Source organism: Vigna umbellata, chromosome 3 (assembly GCF_029865625.1).
Source record: "Vigna umbellata cultivar VRB3 chromosome 3, Vumbellata_1.0, whole genome shotgun sequence".
NCBI classification, from domain to species: Eukaryota; Viridiplantae; Streptophyta; class Magnoliopsida; order Fabales; family Fabaceae; genus Vigna; species Vigna umbellata.
The window spans coordinates 46,732,855-46,752,924 of NC_142167.1; the positions used below are offsets into that span (position 1 = coordinate 46,732,855).

The 20,070-nt window shown below is 33.7% G+C and overlaps 1 pseudogene; it reads left to right on the top strand.

Moving 5' to 3' along the window:
* Positions 1-14,404: 14,404 nt before the first annotated feature.
* Positions 14,405-19,441, top strand: LOC124820107 (pentatricopeptide repeat-containing protein At4g32430, mitochondrial-like; annotated as a pseudogene).
* Positions 19,442-20,070: the final 629 nt, after the last annotated feature.

Genomic DNA, 20,070 nt, shown 5'->3' on the forward strand with positions numbered 1-20,070 from the left:
TGGAGGAATGAACGTAATGAGTGTTGTGAAGAAGATGAAGATGATGGTTGTTGGGTGGAGTAGAGGGGAAGACAAAAAGAAATGAGAACCTCCAGTTTAGAATTTTAGAAAACCAAATAAATTTTTGCCAAGTAAAAAAAACCTGTTAAGAGATGTATGATGACAAGTGACAACACACTGATGAGAGGATAGGAGAATCTTAATTTAATGAAAGTAAGGAAATTATCTAACAATATATCTAATAGAAGACATTCCTACCTTATTGAAACCACTTCTTTTACTCATTTGTTGGTGTCAATATATGTGTATTGTCTAACAAAATTAAGATAATTAACATTGGCTTAATAGCACTTATGGTCCTAATTTTTGTTAGTTTTATTCGAAATGGCCCTAATTTTTTTAAATTGTTCAATGTAGTACTAAAGATTGTAATTTGTGTTCAATTTAGTCCTTTTAGCTGTGTAATCAGTGAATGACATGTCATTTAACTGCTGACGTGGACACTTTAAGGCATAGTGAGGTGGATTTTTTTATTTTTGGAAGTGATTTTCTGAAGAGCCCCTATGCCTCCACCTCCTCCTTCCAAACCCAGATTCTATCGCGCAACGCCGCTGCAGCAGATCCGTCGCCCACCACCACCCTTTCATCCCAAAAAATGGTCTGATTGAGACAAAGGAGTCTTCCAAGACCATAAACTTCTCTTATTGTAATTCCTTTGTCTCATCCCTCACTGACGACACCGCAATAAGTTTGAAGATGGCTGATATTTCACCGGATGATTATTCTTGGAGGAAATACGGATAGAAACCAATTAAAGGATCTCCTAATCCAAGGTGCATAAAACAACATTACATTGTGTTCTGATTTAAATTATCCACCCCTTCAATTCCCACTTTAATTTGTTCTTTCACCCTTCGATTTCAAATTTCAAAATGTACCCTTGTTGTGTTAAATTGATTTTGTTTCCCTTTTTCTCTTTCCCATGTCACTAAATTTAGAAATACCTTATCATGGCTTGGTTTCTGTCATCTCCATGTTTTATTGTGGATATTTAGTTTTTGACGCTTCTTTACTCCATATTTCAACTTCACCAAGATAAACTTGGATATTTAGTTTTTTGTTTTTCTCTCTTTTTGATGTTATCACTAGTAAAAAATTGGGTTTTTACAGCGCACATTATGTCACGGTTCAACGGAAACCGCAGCATAATGGTGCGCGGTGGCAGTTTTGTAAATAAATCGAACACATATGCCGCGGTTCAGCGAGGAACCGCGGCATATACACCGGTCAACCATCCCCTTTGACGCCACGTTTGAATAAAAAATTAAGTTACAGGGGTATATGCCGCGGTTCTCTGGACAACCGCGGCATATACCCATGCCAATTTATTGCAGGTGCTGACTTGGTCAGAGAATTTTAAACGTTACAGGGGTATATGCCGCGGTTCTCTGAGAAACCGCGGCATATACCCATGTAACTTCTAACTTCTCTGCCAGTCAGAGAATTTCAGAAGTTACAGGGGGTATATGCCGCGGTTTCTCAGAGAACCGCGGCATATGCCCCCTGTAACTTCTGCAATTCCCCAAAAGGCAGTTGGGGAGACAGTTGTGTTTAGCACGTTACAGGGGTATATGCCGCGGTTCTCTGAGCAACCGCGACATATTCTCCTATCAGAAATTAATTTAATATATATTTGAAATATTTCGAGGTATATACCGCGGTTGCGCGCTGAACCGCGGCATATAGTTTGAAAATAATTTCAAAAATGCCATTTAGTATTATTTTTTTAATCAGTATATGCCGCGGTTGGGGGTGAAACCGCGGCATATACCCATATTATACCGCGGTTAAGTAGTGAACCGCGGTAGATTCCCCCGTTCAGAGTTAAAAAAAAAACTTGGAACAGTGTCGTCGTCTTCGCGCAAGAGCTCTCTGTAACGCGTTTCTTTCTTCCTCCGAACCACCCAACATCTCAGGTAAGCGTTTCTGCACCGTTTAAACTTGAAATTATTCGTTCCTTTCTCATTTGTGACGCGTTTGAAACATTTTAGCCGATCAAAATCGTTTGAAAACGAGTCATTCCATCTCTGCTGCGATTTGGTTTTTTTGGCACCAAGCGTTTTCGTCGTTCCTCTTCCAGGTATTTATGTCCTTTTGCATTCTTAACGTGATTTCTTCATTAGTTTTTGCATAATGCTATAGTTTTGGTAATGTATGAAGTTTCTATAGTTTTGGTAATGTATGGTATAATTTTTGCTTTAATTTTGATAATGCATGAAATTGTTATAGTTTTGGTAATGTATGGTATGGTTTTTGCTATAGTTTTGGGGGTAATGTGTGTTGTAGTTCTTGTATTATTTATAAACCTTAAAATATTATTCACTAAGTTTCAATGATATGTATGAAATTGCAAGTTTGATTTTTAGTAGCTTATCTTTTTATGTAATATTTAGGAATATGGATCGAAATTGGATTAATTTACCACGTATTAGTGCTGAGTACGAGAGAGGTGTAGAGGAATTTATACAATTTGCGCAACGTAATGAGGGGAGAACTGATGATGAAGTGAAGTTTAGATGTCCTTGTGTGAACTGTTTGAATGGGAGAAAGTTGAACGCAACTCAAATTAGAGAACATCTTATATGTGATGGTTTTCTAAGATGCTATACAACATGGATCTGGCACGGCGAAGAAATGGATTTTCCCACTGACTCTCAAAGTGTAAATGTTACTGATTCCACCATGGAAGAAGATCGACCGGATGAAGACAAATTGGAGGACATGATCCGCGATGTTGGAGCAGAAAATTTTGCCAAAGCTCATGTGTATGAGACGATGTCGACTGATGCAGAAACACCTTTGTATGTCGGTTCAACTAAGTTCACACGTTTATCAGCGGTGTTAAGGCTCATGAATTTGAAGGCGAGCAATGGATGGACTGATAAGAGTTTTACAGAACTGTTGACGTTGTTGAATGAAATGTTGCCAGATGGAAATACACTGCCCACTCGTAATTATGATGCGAAGAAAATTCTTTGTCCAATGGGTATGGAGTATAAAAGGATACATGCTTGTCCCAATGATTGCATTTTTGGTTAAACCAGTTTCTGACCCCTCGGTATGAAATTCTTCTTTACACTTCTCAATTTTAAAGGTTTTTGATGTCAAAACTTATCTTATCTTTTCATGTAACAACAGACGCAGGCACAACAGAAGATTCCTCTATCTGAGGATGACCCTCTTTCTTCATTGCATCTACTTGCTGACATCCTTGATGATAAGCCTTTGGAGGTTGAGTATGATGTTAATGTATTTGGGCATGGCTCTGAGGTCCCAATATACCTTAATAGCCAAGATGTCCGTGAGCTTGCGTCGGGAACACAAGAGTTGAATATTTCAATTATTCAACTATGGACGATGTAAGTCTATGACCAATTATTTATATATAAAATTGATTTATATATCAAGTATCCTTATATCAAAGTTAATTTTTGATTTCAGGTATATGTCTGGGGTCACTAATAAGTTGGGGCGTTCTGATGATTATGGATTCATTGATCCCCAATCAATTCATCAATCAAATGATTTTGAGCATATCAACATGAGTCTGATAAGCAGTTTTCGAAGGGGCAAGAAAATATACTTTTTGCCTTATATATCCGGGTAAGTGAACTTTGTTAACATAATAATGTTCCATATGTGATTTTAATATTTAATAGTTACGTTATTATGAATTTCAGGCGTCATTGGCAACTTCTTGTTATGTCTATGCAAGACAACTATGCTTTGTGGTTCTGCTCATTGCACAGGCCTCCTCCCACACAACTCAAACAAGCAATTGATTGGTAAGAACCTCAATGTTTGGACTTTCTTTGTTATATAACTGAATGCTAAAACCTTTTTTTATATACAGTTCTATTCCAACAAGTATGATGATGGACGGGAGATCAATTGTTAATAGTAGAAAGATTGCTTGGATTTCTCTCAAGGTTTGACATATGCTAAAGTCATACTTTGTTATAATTGTTTTATAACAATGTTATTCACTAACTATTATCAACTGTGATGATATATTGTAGTGTAACAGACAAAATGGGTCATATGAGTGTGGATACTATGTAATGTATTGGATGACCCATATTGTTCGTTCTCACATCACAAGTCGCTAGGAAACGGTAATATTTAACTTTAACAAATTTTGATTTTTTAACAAATGTTGAATTCATATACACTAATTAAAATGAATTGTCTTTTGCAGAGATTCAAGACTACTACACCAGTTCCTGAGAAGTCACTATTATTCATTAGGAACGCTGCTGCGAAGTATATAGTTAGAATATACAATAGCTCTTAGATTTAGATTTAAACAATGCATTTGATTAGATAGAATTTTCTTAGACTTTGTACTTTATTTGATGTTGAAATACATTTGAACATGTGTTTGTTATGTTGAAATTGAATTTCTGTACATGTTTTTATATGCAGGTCTGTTTTTGTGGTAGTGGATATCACAAAAACAGACCTGCAATTTTAAAAAACTGCAGGGGAATATGCCGCGGTTCTAACCACAACCGCGGCATATAGTGATTCGTTTTTTTTAAAAAACGAGACATATGGCCGCGGTTTTGACACTAACCGCGGCATATTCTACACTCTTTTGCCGCGGTTGAACCGCGGCATATAGTGTCTTTTTTTTTTTTTTAAAAAAAATGGCTTTAGGCCGCGGTTCCCTCGACAACTGCGGCATATTCCGCAACCTATATACCGCGGTTAGAACCGCGGCCTAAAGTGTCTGACTTACTACCGCGGCGGAATATGCCGCGGTTCAAGAACTGCGACGTATAGTGAAAATGAACCGCGGTAAAAGCCCCTCGCTGCACTAGTGTATGTGCTGAAACAATATTTTTTGGAATAAGGTTTTCTTTTTTATTCCTTTTTTAGTTTTGGTAGGTCATGGATGCTAGCTTTTTTATGCTTCTGATGTGTGTATATTTGAATTATTATCAATCTTATCATCTACATTTTAATAAAATCGATTATGCACTTTTACGTTTTCTGTATATAACCGATTTGTTGTTTTCTCTATACTCAACTTTTGTGATTGAGGCTTGTCATGGTTTTAATAAGGTTCATATTCTTTCTTCAAATTCAATCATCTATGTATTATTTTATTGAGATTTTTCACATTTGAGTATGCGAGTTTCTTTTGCAAAATTTATATATGCTTCTATCCTTACATTTTTATGATATTTATACAGCAAATGTCGTGGTTATTCTTTAGGGACATGATTAAAGGAATTTTCCTTGTTGTAATAGTTGGTCCACCTATCTGTCTTGAATTATTAAGTGCAACAGTGTTAGAGTGTGTCCAACGCATCCCATCACGGATTATGTTCTAATCATCCCATCCCATCCCATCCCATCGTTAGAACACCCTTTCATCACAGAGTATACATACATTAGTTCCATGGATGATGACCTTTGATCTGTCTAAAATTGTATGCATTGAATTCTAGGCTAGGGTGTTTGTTGAATTTTGAAGGCCAAAATAGGTTCACTTCTTCCTATCCTTCCATTATTTTCTACACCGACAACCCATATCCACCCATCACCATCATCTTCAACAAAACTCCATCCCTTACCGCAACAATTAAAACCCTAACCAAAAGTGAAACCAATTTTGGTGGCAGGTGTAGCGGTTGAGCTTCAACGAAGCTCAGAGAGATACATCAATTCCTTTTTATGGCCTGTGATGAAATAAAAAAAGCAGAGAAACAGAGGGGGACGAGGAGTGAATGCCAACAATGAGAAGTGGAATTCATCGAAGGACGACGACACTTCCAGCGTCGGCAACGTCTCCGACGACACTCTTTGCCAACCAGGGAGACCTGCGATGATCATGTTCGGATGCCATCATATCAATAAAAACCCTAATATCATAAAATCACTTTCAAAAAACAAAAATTCACATCACTATGCCTTAAAGTGTATACGTCAGCCATTAAATGACATGTCATTCACTGATTGCACATGTGGACAGTTGGCCCTTAACTATTTAAACGCGTTTGCAAAAAAGACTAAATTGAACACAAATTACAATCTTTAGGACTACATTGAACAATTTAAAAAAATTAGGATCATTTCAAATAAAGTTGACAAAAATGGAGACCATCAGTGCTATTAAGCCATTAACATTTGATAAAATAGTCTAACAATACATAAATATATGTAATCTTTATTGATTGAATATGTGCTTAATTAAGTTGATTATCCAAATACACCCACGTACAAAAACTTAGCTAGAAAAACAATTTCATAAAATGTTAAATCTAAAAGTTTCTAACCAAACAATTACTATCATCATTTCATGAGATGACTCTCTTCCATCAATATTTTTCATCGTCTACCATACAAGCAAAGAATAGTGTAAAACAAATACAACTGTTAACACTAGTTAAGCAATTAGTATAACCTATTCATAACGTATCCTAGTAGATGATATATATGTGCTATATTATCCAGTTTTGTCCATGTTTATTGAAGAACTGAAAGTCAAAAGCCCCCTTCGCACAAAAAGGCATTTCATTATAAAAGAACCCCTAATCGAATAGTGAGTTTGTTTCATCTCTGTGGATGTTTTATTGTAGGTAATTATGTAATTAACTTTTACCTACGAATTTCGATTACCGGTATTCTTGATTTTTCTTGTATCCAAAACTATTTTTCACCTGCTTTTTTGACTTATACCCCAATATTGAAAGCGTTCACGGACATTCTTCCTTCAAAAAATGGGAAACTATCATCTCAACACACTCATTATGGCGAGGTAAACTTGGTATACTATTAACTCATTCACACAAAGCCACAAGAAGAGTTTGAACACCGGACTGATGAATCAAAGAATAAACAGTTTGATCCATTACAACAAGAAAAAGATGGTGTCTACGTGAAAAAGTCATCGATGTGGCTAAATGTCAATAATGCCATATTTCTGATAGATTACCGACACACATGTCTTAGTCAAGTCATAAATGAGAACATAATAACTTTTTCCAATATTCAAACAAAAACAAAAACATGGTAGTTAATTACCTACAGCATTATTTTCAGTAATTACCGTCACATGGAAAGTTGTCCCTAAATACCCGTCGCTAGGTAGTAGGTTGATTGAACAGCCAATCTTGTTCGTACTGTTAGATAAGGCTTGTAAACGTTTGTCTCACATCATCTACATAGTGAACTTATGAGACATGTGTTATCTTCTGCCTTAAATAATTTCTTGCATCACTTAAGATTTGAGGTTAACTAAATATTTTATAAATATTTTTCAAGATAAAAATTGAAAAACTTTTAGATTATTTTAGTCTTTTTAAGGTTTAAGAGTTTGATTTTTGTTTAAATTTCTAAAACTGATTCAAAATAAACCAAACCACAATATACCTTTAGGATATTATTATTATTATAATATTGACTCTATCGATTGTCTTTTGCATACTACTCTTTCAATTATATTAATTATTATATTTTATATGTTTTTATAACATGTCACATTCCCTTAATTAACGGAAAGATAGATCTGATGTTGAGTTTCATTGATTATTGGATGTGAAATTATATTTTTTTTTATTTGGTAAGAAAACTTTATGACAAATTATATATTTTTTTAAATAGAAGAAAATGTTGTAATTAAAGTTTAAGTGATCATAATATAGATTTGTTTTTATGTTCTTCGGAGTTACTTGATCAAATTTATCATATTAACATATGCTTATATTTTTACGTTCTTTAAGCTGATTTAAAATTTTTGATTTTATATATATTAATGTTAGATTATAAAAATATATGATTTTAACTTTCAATGGTGTTAAATATTTAATTCTATAATTTTATTAATTTATTATTTAATATATTTATCAAATTTTTAGTGACATTTATTATTATATTTTAATTTAAAAAATAGAAAAAGAGAGTAAATCATTGATAAAAAGAAAAGAAAGTGAACTTAGAAATTAAAATCCACATAAAGTATATATATATATATATATATATCAGCCAGGTTAACTTGGTGATCTTGGGGCTCTTATAGGATTGAAGACATCTCGATCACAAAGGCATAAATCTCAATTAAGACCAAATGTATATAAGGCTGAGTAAGTTTTTTGTCATCTAAAACATCAAAATTCTTTGTCTTCGAATAATGTTTTTATCATATTATGCTTACATGGGTCTAAGTGTTTTAAACACATACTTAATAAACATTTAATGTTGTACAAAAAGTGCCTTTTTGCTTGCATACTTTATTCTCATTGTTTGGTCAGGAAATATCAACACCAAATTTTAGAAGTTTTGCACAAAGAACATTGTGTTGAGATAAAAAGTCATTCCTGAAAGCGCTGATAAAGCACTGTCACTCTACAACGTAGACCTGAGTCTGACTATCTATCTAAAATGACTATGAAGTCTACACTACAAAATAAATATTAATTAGGGGAGGTTTTTTTTTTTTCAATTTGTAGAGGTCTTTACCTGCCGCAAATCAATTCCCAGGGGCTTTTCAAAACCTCACAATTAGAGTCGCCACAATCGATTTGCAGAGGTTTTTTATGATACCCGGTATCGAAGTTATATTGTAGATGTTTTTTTTGGAGGATGTTGACCTGTTCTATTAGTAAGGTTTGAAACCTCCTCTATTTATAATAGCCTATATACATTCATAATTTTTTAATTTAATAAAATTTATATTTTATAATAAGAAATAAATAAAATATAAAATTATAAAGTACACAAAATTTAATCAAAATTAACTTTATTGATAATTTAAGATAAAATACATTCATAGACAATTACAATGTAAATATAAAAAAAAAATTACATAATTTAAGGAACATTAATATCGAAGTCTTGTATTTCTGAAATGAGTTAGTAGGAGGTGCTCCCATATTCATGCATTGCAATCTCCCATAATGCTCTCAACCTAACACTCTTCCAAAAGGCTGAAAAAATCATTGATACCCCAAGACTATGGCGAAAGTTCTACATTTCCATAAACATCAAATAGGTCCGTCTAGCTTTCCCAGCCCTCCTGCATAGATCTCAATCAAGATTATCATCATCCCTTGTTATGTGCAAGCTCATGCTAAATCAACCCTCAATGAGGTAACTCTTCATTTCCGCCAAGCTTCACCTCACAATAATATTTCTCAACAACATCATTTGTCATGTATGCATTAAACATGATTCTTCTTTTGTAGAAGCTGGCAAAATGGGGGATAGTTCAACAAATTTTCTTACTATAATCAGTGTTGGTGACACCAACTAAGAAAATGTTATTTTCTCATAAAGGTCTTTTAGTTTAGCAAACACCTGCATTGTGAATGATCACTTCCATGTTAACAATCATTCACAACCACAAAGTAATCTGTCTCTCTGTTAATTGCTACCATTAGAAAAAATCATAAACTCTCAACTCACAGGTGTAAATTAATGCACAAGAACATTTTCCTATTATCTAGTATGAACATATTACGCTGACAGGAGCTAAGTAGCCTGAAACTCTATACAAAGCTGAAAGTGCTTGATTTTTTGTTACAATAACTTCACATAGGAGTTAGAAAAAGGGCAAAAAGAACAATGAAGATCACTAATGTAGAATAACCCTTATAAAAAAAAAATAGAGAATATGAAGGACATAGGCCTATACTTGAAATGTGTTTAATATCCTCCCTTTCACTCTAAAGCCTATGTTGGTGGAGAGAAAAAAATGAGGGACTTTGTTCCCTTCCAATCTTAAAAATTAAATCAAACAACAAAAGGTTTATATAAAACCTTCCGTCCATATTTACCCCAACCAAACACGATGTGCATGAGCCAAAACATTATGACGCTAGAATTGTAAATAAACGTATTAATCAAACACCATGCAAAGTCTTTTCACGTCCTCCTCATAGAATGCCTTGTCAAGTATCTAACTTTCGCTATATGTTAGCTTAGCAAAAATAGATTGATAAAGGGGTACTTTTCCATGACAGCACGAACCTACATGAGCAACCAGATAAAAATTTAGGACCCAAAAAGCATTATTAAAAGAAATCGAACAGGAATATATCGACAATACTAATGCTTTGATGGTCAATAGTTTCAGGATAGATAGCAACAGGGAAGGATAAAGAACTCATACAAAAGACCCTCCAGAAATCGGTAGCCAAAACCAAGATAGTAATTTCAAATTACAAATGGAATAAGAAACAAGCATATCATTTATGCCGGTATAATAGAATGTTCTAAAGAAAAAAAAAGGAAAGCTTCAAAGTGAAATCTTCGGAAAACATATGAAAGGATCAATCAAAGACTCATGCTCATGTTGCTTAATCCATACAACAATCTTTAAACCAAAGGCAATAATATCATTAAAAATATCAAATACCAATACATCTTTTGGTAAAAAGAACCATATCAAAACTAGGAGTACATTCCACTAACTTGGCTATCAATAAACACAAATCAATTACCCCAAGAAACACAATCTACAATGGCCTGAGAAAAGTATAAATTGAATGAAGCAAAACACCTTATGCCTACCAATTTGACAACCTAAAACATCATGTCAATCATACATACCTAAATTGCCTTGTCTTGTAAGTAAATCATACATACTTGATTAATGTCCTCACACATAGCAAGTTCCTCATGACCATATGGGTAGCTTTTTAAAATAAGTCGGTCATTACCAAAAGAATCATGCCAAAGTATTATACAAACATTACTAATGTGTGTACATACGGAGATAGAGAGTTGAGGGTTAAGAACATACATCAAACCAAAATTAGAGCACAATTTTCTATGGTCATCTCTTGTCAGTTTAGTACTAATATTTGAAAGTCAACTTTGTGTCCAATAGTCATATCTCAAGAGGGCTATATATAGAGAATTCGCAGAAGAGAAGAAAGTTGTTGAGAAAGATAAGGGAAGAGAGAACACATACAAGAAAAATCATTGAATACTTACTATGCCACTCTCTAAGCTCATGTCGTCTAAAGCTCTTCATTATAAGAGAATGAAGTTTGCGAGTTCTCAAATTTCATTGTATTGTATTTATTCTTTCTTTGAGAGTTATTTAAGTATGTACTTGTAATCAAAACACTAATTGTATTTGGATATTCAAAAGTTAATCAAAACACTAATTGTATTTGGATATTCAAAAGTTAATCAAAACACTTGTATTGTTTAACTCAGTTGAGTTAAACATTCTAGACATTGTCTAGGGTTAATACCAGGAGTGATTAAACTCAAACTAGTCAAGTTGACTAGAGGAATCAAAAGTTGTTGATAATACTTGAGAATCAGTTGATAATACTTGGTGTATACCAAGTGATTTGTATTCGTTTGTAATCTTTGGAAAAGATTAGTAGAACCCCTTAAGAGGTTTTAAGGGAGACTGGACATAGCTTAGATTGAACCAGTATAATAATACTTGTGTTATTGCTTTCGTTGTTTAAAAAGCTTTATTGAAAACATACACATCCAACAACTATTACAGATAGTCTAATCTCTACAATAGGTATACCAAGCGTTGTTTTGCGAAAAAAATGTAAAACACTATTCAACTAACCATATTGTTAACCAATAATGTATGCACCTTATAAAAGTTACGAAATGTATTATATTTAGATTTGATAATAAATTAAAATCATAAGACACAATTAATAGTTCTTTAAATAGGTTGATGTTAAGTATCACAAAAAAATATTTAAAAAAATAAAAAACAGAAAAATATGGAACCACGGACAAAATTTATAGTTAACAAATTTGAAAATTATGTTATATATATTTAGTTTTTTGAAGTTACGTCTTTTTTAGGGTTTCAACTTTCAACCAAAAATTTATGTGACAATGATTGCTTTTGCAAGGACCCTTGACATTTTTCATATTGAAAGAGTAAAAGTAGTTGTGAACATAAGGTTGATTTTTCTTCTCTCTCTGGTTGAACTCTTACAACACGACCTCTTTAATTTATGTCACTAGTAAAAAAACAACATTTAACCTCGCACAATAGGCTTTGGTTTAGACGAAATCGAAGCCTATCAGAATGCGGTGGCATTTTTGTATACTAGGCGAACTTATATGTCTCGGTTGAAGAGGAACTGAAGCATATAAGGCTTATGACCTCGGTTAAAGTACATAACTGATGCCTAATACTCTGCCAAAATTTCACCCGCCCTATGCAAACTTACTTTTGCCTGTCACCTCACCTACGACTTCGGTTCTCTACAGAATCGAGGCGATATGTGTTGCAAAAAACTGACAGGTCTGATTAGAGCAATTCATATTCTCTTTGTTCAACCCCTACGGCATCCGTTCACTCAGAACTGGTGTGGAAAACTTCAGTTTATTCTTCGGTTGGCGCCAAACCGAAGCGTATAAGCGGGGCATAGCATCGGTTGATGCTTTAACCGAGGCATATAGGGGTTTAATGCTTTGGCTAAAGGTAGAACCGAGGTAGTATCGGTCACGATAAATAAAAATTTTTAACCCCACTGTTCATTTTCTTCTTCGTCGCAAAGGTTGTTCTTCTTCCTGGCATTGTTCTCGCACACTCTGTTTGCTTCTTTGCTTCATTTTCTTTGTTGCTCCATTTCTTTCTATTGTTGCACCGCCCTCCATTGCCTCTGCCTCGATTGTTGTCGCGTTGGTGCTCTGGTTTGCTCCATTGTTGTCACCACTGCACTGGGCTGCCCGCAGCACTGCCCCTACTGAACCGCCGTCGCTGCACCGTCACTAGTCCGCCCATGTCTCTAGTCCGCCCCTGTTGCACGGCGCCCTGCTGCACGACGTCGCGCTGAACCGCCCTCGCTGCACATCGCTGGCGGCTTCCTCCACGACCTTCATCTTTCTCGTGGGTCTTCTTCTTCCTGGTAAGTTTTGGGTATCATTGGTTTATATAATTTTTAGGTTTATATAATTTAGAATTAGGTTTATATAATTTTCAATTGTTAGAATTGAGTTGGTTTATATAATTTAGAATTAGGTTTATATAATTTTCAATTGTTAGGATTGAGTTGATTTGTATAATTTTTAGGTGTATATAATTTTGAATTAGTTTTATATAATTTTGAATTATGTTTATATAATTTTGAAATAGGTTTTATATAATTTTGAATTGTTAGGATTGAATTGGTTGTTGATGTTAATTGATGTATAATTTTGAATTAGAGTATAGAAATTAGGAATATTTGGATTAAATTGATTTATTTGGTGATGAATTAAAATTTAAGGTTAGAAATTATGAAACTAACTAATGTGTTGTTTGTTTTTGTGTAGATATTGTATTGTTGTGGTGAGGTTTTATATGCGGACATTCTCGATAGTTGACCTACTTTCACGCTTCCAGGTTTCTATCCTTAAAATTTTCCTTTTAATATGAACATGTAATTATTTGTTTGCTTGAATATATTGCTTGCTTGAATATATTGTATATTGTATATGAAATTATTTGTTTGTTTGAATATATACTGTTGTTGAGAATTAGCCTTAGTTTCTCATTTGAGATTCAATACAAAAATTAGTTACTATCTCCAGATTTTTTTTTAACAAATGTACTTTTTACAAATGAATAGAGAGGAGATAATAATAATAATTTACAAGTATTGAATCTTGAATTGTCCGGTTGGACAGTTTAAGAAGAGTAATAACTTTTTCATAGTTTATTAATACATATCAATTTTAATATACTTTGTTACATTTGGTTCCATTCAAATGATGTTACTTAACATTTTATAATTATGATGATATATTGTAGTGTAATAGACAAACGGGGTCATATGAATGTGGTTACTACGTCATGTTTTGGATGATGACCATTATTCATGCACATGACACCAGTGGATGGCAAACGGTAATATTTAGGTTTTGTTTCAGTAGGGGTGTGGAGACCAAGATACGAACCTAACAACCTTGCTCCGCTTCTATCTTGCGCTGGTTTCACTGTGTTGTATTTCCCTCTCTCTTCTCTGATCCTCGTAAGCAAAGTGGGCTGGGTACCTGCAAAGGCACTCCGACGCTCAAGTCAACAGGGGTGTTGTTCGAAATGTGAAAATCTCAATCAATTTTCTCCTAAGGGAAAAACGTACCTTTTTTCTGGTGTGCTTCGTATATTTAAATTAGCATAATAAACCGTTTACCTGAAAATTCGGTCAGTTGCTGAAGTTGACTGTTTAGAAGTTGTAACCGTCGAATTGTGCGCTGACACTGAGTCAATATTTCCACGATATATGGTCGTGATTCGTGATTCGCGGCGTTATTCAGTCAAGGTGTGTAACTGCTTAACTGCTAGATCACGGTGTCGCATTCTGTATGTCGATCATCATTCGTGTCGACCTAAGTGGATGACGTGTCGGACGTATGTCTCATGTCGCGACATCGCTTATGCGGCTGTCGAACCTCAAATGGTCGAGAGCGCCACGTGGTCGTAAGCTATTACGGTCGGTTATCAAGTGATCGACCAAGCTGTGTGGTCGAACGTCATTACAGTAACCTCATGTCGCGACATCGCTTATGCGGCTGTCGAACCTCAAATGGTCGAGAGCGCCACGTGGTCGTAAGCTATTACGGTCGGTTATCAAGTGATCGACCAAGCTGTGTGGTTGAACGTCATTACAGTAACCTTCAGTGGTTGTTATTGGTTGACCGTTGGAGGGTTAGGTATCCTATAGTACAGGTTTGAATTTTATTTTCTCTATAGTCTATATTTCATATACACTAATTGAAATCATTGTGTTTTATGCACAGATTCAATAGGTCTGCTCCAATTCCAGAGAAGTCACTTCAACTCGTGAGGAAAACACTGGCTAAATATGTAATTCAATTATATAATAGTATGTAGTAGATATTAGGATATAGTAAGTTCTAAGTTTATGTTTCTAAGTTGTTTTATGCTTTTCTACATTATTATTAGTTTAACTTTGTACATTGCATTGATTTATGCTTCAAACTTGATTTATGATTACATTGGATTGATTTATGCTTCTAAGAAGTTGATTTATGATTCCATTGAATATATTTATGTTTTAATATAATTTTCATTCAAAATATATGTTTCTGGATTATTCTGGACGGTTCTAGCTATAAAAATATATGTAGGTCTGTTTCTGTAGTTGGGAATGTTGCAAAAACAGACCTCGTTTAAAAAACAAAACAGGGGCATATGCCTCGGTTGAGGTCATAACCGAGGTACAAAAGCCCCTTATGGCCTCGGTTAAGGTCACACCCAAAGCAGAAAGGCTAGCGGATGAAAAAAAAACAAAAAAGGACTATACTGCCTCGGTTCAAGCTACAACCGAGGCAGTAGAGGGAGACATACTACCTCGGTTCAGAGGGAACCGAGACATAAAGTCCTACGAAAAAAATAAAAAAAAAATCAAAAAATCTACTGCTTCGGTTAAGGCTGAACCGAGGTAAAATCCTACCCTTTTATGCCTCGGTTCGTGCCCGAGGCAAAAAGTAGTAGACATTTTGTCTCGTCTGAATATGTCTCGGTTCGGAAACCGCTGCCTATGGACAAAAATAACCGCTGTCGTTTCCCCTGATTGTACTAGTGTGTTCATCACTCCAAATATAGAAAACATTAAAGGCTTCACAATGTCCACCACTATCTATTATGCTTCCAATTTAATAGTTTAAAAACTACAAATACTTTTCATGTTTCTAAAATATTAAAAACGATATATTTTTCATTTATTAATACTTTCTTAATGCTTTTCGTGTTTCCAATATATAATAAATATATTATATATATATATATATATATATATATATATATATATATATGTATTTATCTATTTTTTATATTAGAAAAATTATAAGAAGATGGTGATGATAGTGATTGATAATTTTTAGGTGAGTTAACATCTTGATCTTACATGTACAAGTCAAATCTTCCCGATAGAGTAAGAACATAAAATTCAAGTTTTCATTGGTCACTTTATGTATATCCCACCATGGCACCTTGGCAGAAAAGCAGAAAGTTGCTTGTTTTGGAGATAGCATAGTAAGTTTGGTCATGTAGAATGTTTGTCTTGTGATCTTTTCCTTTTGTTGACTTTAATAAAGATAAGTGTGTTTTATCTTGTCAAGCTCAGGCATAAATAATGTTTCTATCTTTCTTCTATTCTTTAGCTTTATTGGTGAAAGAAATACCGTATACGAAGCATTCTTTCACTTCTATTTTTATTAAACTAGATTAATATCTTTCATGTTGTCACTATGTTGACCTTATTTAGTTTTGAACCTAATTATTTTATTTTTCACCCCTTGCTTCGTGTTCTACCCAAAACGTTGTGGAAAGAAGAAAAATGTAGCCATAAATTTAGTGGAAGCTATATTCCTTTACCATTGTTCATTTAATTTCCTTATTAGTCCTTGGTCTTTTATAAGACATTAATAATAATTTTCTTTTGCTTTTATGTGATGAGAAATAAAAGTTTAAAGTATGCATAAAAATCAAAGTTAAATATTAAAGCATTGCCATGTTGACATCTTCGTTTATAGAGAACTACAATAGTTTTTTTATTTATTTTTTTTACATCATCTACCTTTACAGCTTGATTTACAACCATATGGCCAAATTTATAGACTCTTTATGACCATGTAAGTTACAAAATGTTGAAGTTACAATATGTCAAATTTATAGTATTTTTATGATTAACTCAAATAAAAAAAATATATTTTAATGTACATAAATTTGTTATATTCATTTAATATTAATTATTGTTTTTTTTTTCTAAAACTCTACAAATTCATTCTATTATCGTCATCGTAACTTTGTGTTATACTTTTATAACATGTATCTAATTATCCGTTATTCCTAGAAAAATAAAAAAAGTGCAAGATAATTTATAATAAACTGTGACATGTTGGAGGGATTGTTTGAGTGTGTTTTCCTCGTGTTTAGATGATCATAACACACGAATAAAAGGGGAAACACGATAGAAGAGGGAAATTTGATTTTCTAAATTCTTAATAACAAATGTTTATCGAAAAATCTCGACAGTCAGCATTGATTCGTACACTATATCAATGAATAAATTCGTCAATAAAAAAAATTAGAACAGATAGTGGATAAATACATTATTATTGAATAAATCTGTTAATAAATATTTGTTATCAACATACATGAAAACGTACGCTGTTTTATGTAATAATAAAATGAGAGGTAATTTAATTAAATATTTTTCAGTGAATAGTGTCAGAAAATAGAATAATTCAGTGTTTTGCATAAGAAACTGTTGAAACAGTTAAAGAATATAGGATAACAGATAATCCGTCAGTAATTTCGTTATTTCTTATAGATAGCATTTTAAAAGTCCTTGAATCATGCAGTCATGAATCCGGACTGTTAGGGTATAAATAGGATGTGTGTAGTTTAAACGTGTATTTCAAGTTATATTTATTGAATTAAATATGAATAGTCCATTCATCATCTAATAGTTCTTGTTAGCTGACTGGCTGAATGTATGAATTCGTGATTTAGCTTACTAATGATTGAAATTCTTGTCCTGTAGGGGTTACTACTGGTTTTTCTGTATTAAAGGGCGATGTAACTAACATTTGATTTCTCGTGTGTAATTGTGTTTTAATGCAGAACTTTTTAGCGCTATATGCAAGTGGTTACTTAAACTCGTTTATTTTAGTGAAGTATTCCAGCATCCGATAACCTTAACCAGTTTTAAGGTTGGGTCATAGTGGGGACCATTACGATTGAGTTTTTGTGTTTATGGTAATGCCATACCCTCTCAAAAAGCCCCAAAAAGTGCACTAAAATTATCATTCAAGCATGGCTTCAAATTCTTCCATACATTCAAGCATGAACACCACCTCTTCCACCTTATTCACCACCCAAATGCTGCCTCGGTTAATCATTCCATGCTCAACCATTTGCACACCCACCTTCCCTTTCAAGCTCTCTTGCTGCATTTACGGACCAATTTCGGTTGCATTCTCTTCAAATGTTGATGAGGTCACCTTTGGCTTGTCCCTCAAGGCATGTCAAGGAGGTGAAACTCTGATGTCAAATCCACGGACTCGGGTGAGTGCTGGGTTTGTTTCACTTGTTTCAGTGTCTAATTTCGAAAAGGCTTTGGTTGTATTTGAGAATGAGTCATCCGGACAGTGTCTTGGAATACTGTGCTTTCCGGGTTTGAAGAGTTTGGATGCTTTGCATTTTGTACATTCAATGCATTTTCGTGGGATAGTTTTTTATCAGGTCACATATACTACTGCTCTTTCATTTTATTGGGGTGATCATGGGATTTATTTCGGCCGCAATTACATTCTCTTGTGGTTAAGTGTGGATTTGGTTGTGAAGTTTCTGTTGGAAATGTCCTTGTAACAATGTATTCAAGGTGGGTAATGTGAGATGAGGCTAGGAGAGTGTTTGACGAAATTTCCAAAAGATATATAGTTTCGTGGAATGCAATGATTTCTGGGTATGCTCAAGAATGGGAATGTTATGGGTTGGAAGCAGTTTTATTGTTTGACAACATGTTATGTAACCATATATTAATTGACCAAATTTCAGTTACAGGTGTGATATAAGCTAATGGTCACATGAGAAACTTAAAGCTCGGGAGGCAAATACATGATTTGATCCAAAAGGTTGGATATGGAACACATGTGTCAGTTTGCAATGCTTTGATGTCAACTTATTCTAAATGTGAGCTAATGATGCAAAAACTGTTTTCGAGGGCATTAGGAATCGGAATGTAGTGTCTTGGACGACAATGATTTCTATTGACGAAGAAGATGCAATGTCTCTCTTTAATGCAATGAGAATTGATGGAGTATATCCAAATGATGTTACGTTTATAGGACTAATACATGCTGTAACAGTCAGGAATTTAGTGACAGGTCTAATGATTCATGAGTTGTGCATAAAAACTTGCTTTTCGTCAGAACAAAATGTCTCCAATAGCCTTGTTACCATGTATGCCAAATTTGAGTGCATTCAAGAATCAAAGAAGATTTTTGATGAGCTTAACTATCATGAAACGGTATCTTGGAATGCATTGATTTCAGGGTATGCTCAAAATGGCTTGTACAAAGAAGCTTTCTGTACATTTTTGTCTGCTATAAAGGTGATAACGCCCAGCCAGTACAGATTTAGTAGTGTGTTAAATGCTATTGCTGCTGCTGAGGATATATCATTGAAACATGGGCAACGTTGCCAATCTTGGTGGAAACATTATTGAGTCTCAGAGTGTTCGATGAGACTCTTGAACGAACCCAGTATGCTTGGACAACAATAATATCTGCCTATGCTCGCCATGGAGACTTTGAGGTTGTGATGAGTTTGTATACAAAAATGGAGAGGGATTTATGTTATGGCCTTTCATATATGAATGTCAAAGTCTGTCTTAGAAAATATAGGAATTTTTGTTATCGCCTTTAATATGAAAAAGTGTGACGGTATGAGTAGGTTGATGGACACTGTTCTTATATTGCCTTGTTTTACAGTTACAATTTTTTATTTTAAACAGTTTAATTTGTATTAGTAAAAATGCTAATAATTTTGATTTTTGTCGATTTAATTCAGTTTAACACTTTGATGGAGATGAATAACTTTCTGATAATTATTCAGCAAATAGTTTGACTCCCTTTTATATAGAGACAAACACTTAAGTTTCCATATCCCCGAACAGCAGAATACTTAATGCTCTTACAGATTGGGTAATAATTTCTTAATGTACTAGAATTCATTTTAATTGAAAATTTAGTCAAGTTCAATGATATTATGTTATCACATTTAATAAATAACAATTTTAAACTTTTTATGTTACTTTTTTTACCCAAACCTTAGTCACCCATTTTTTTCAAATTAAACTATTTTCAACTTGTCTAAATATTTTTTTAATAATATTTTCTTAAATTCAAGTCATCTTTTATCTTTTTTAAGTTGTAGTTTTTTATAGTACTCTAATTTTAATCTTAAAATCAATTTTGCATAGTTTATCTTTTACCTTTTAATTAATTATGTTATTTTCGTAATAGTGTCTTACATTGATATATTAGGTTTAAGAT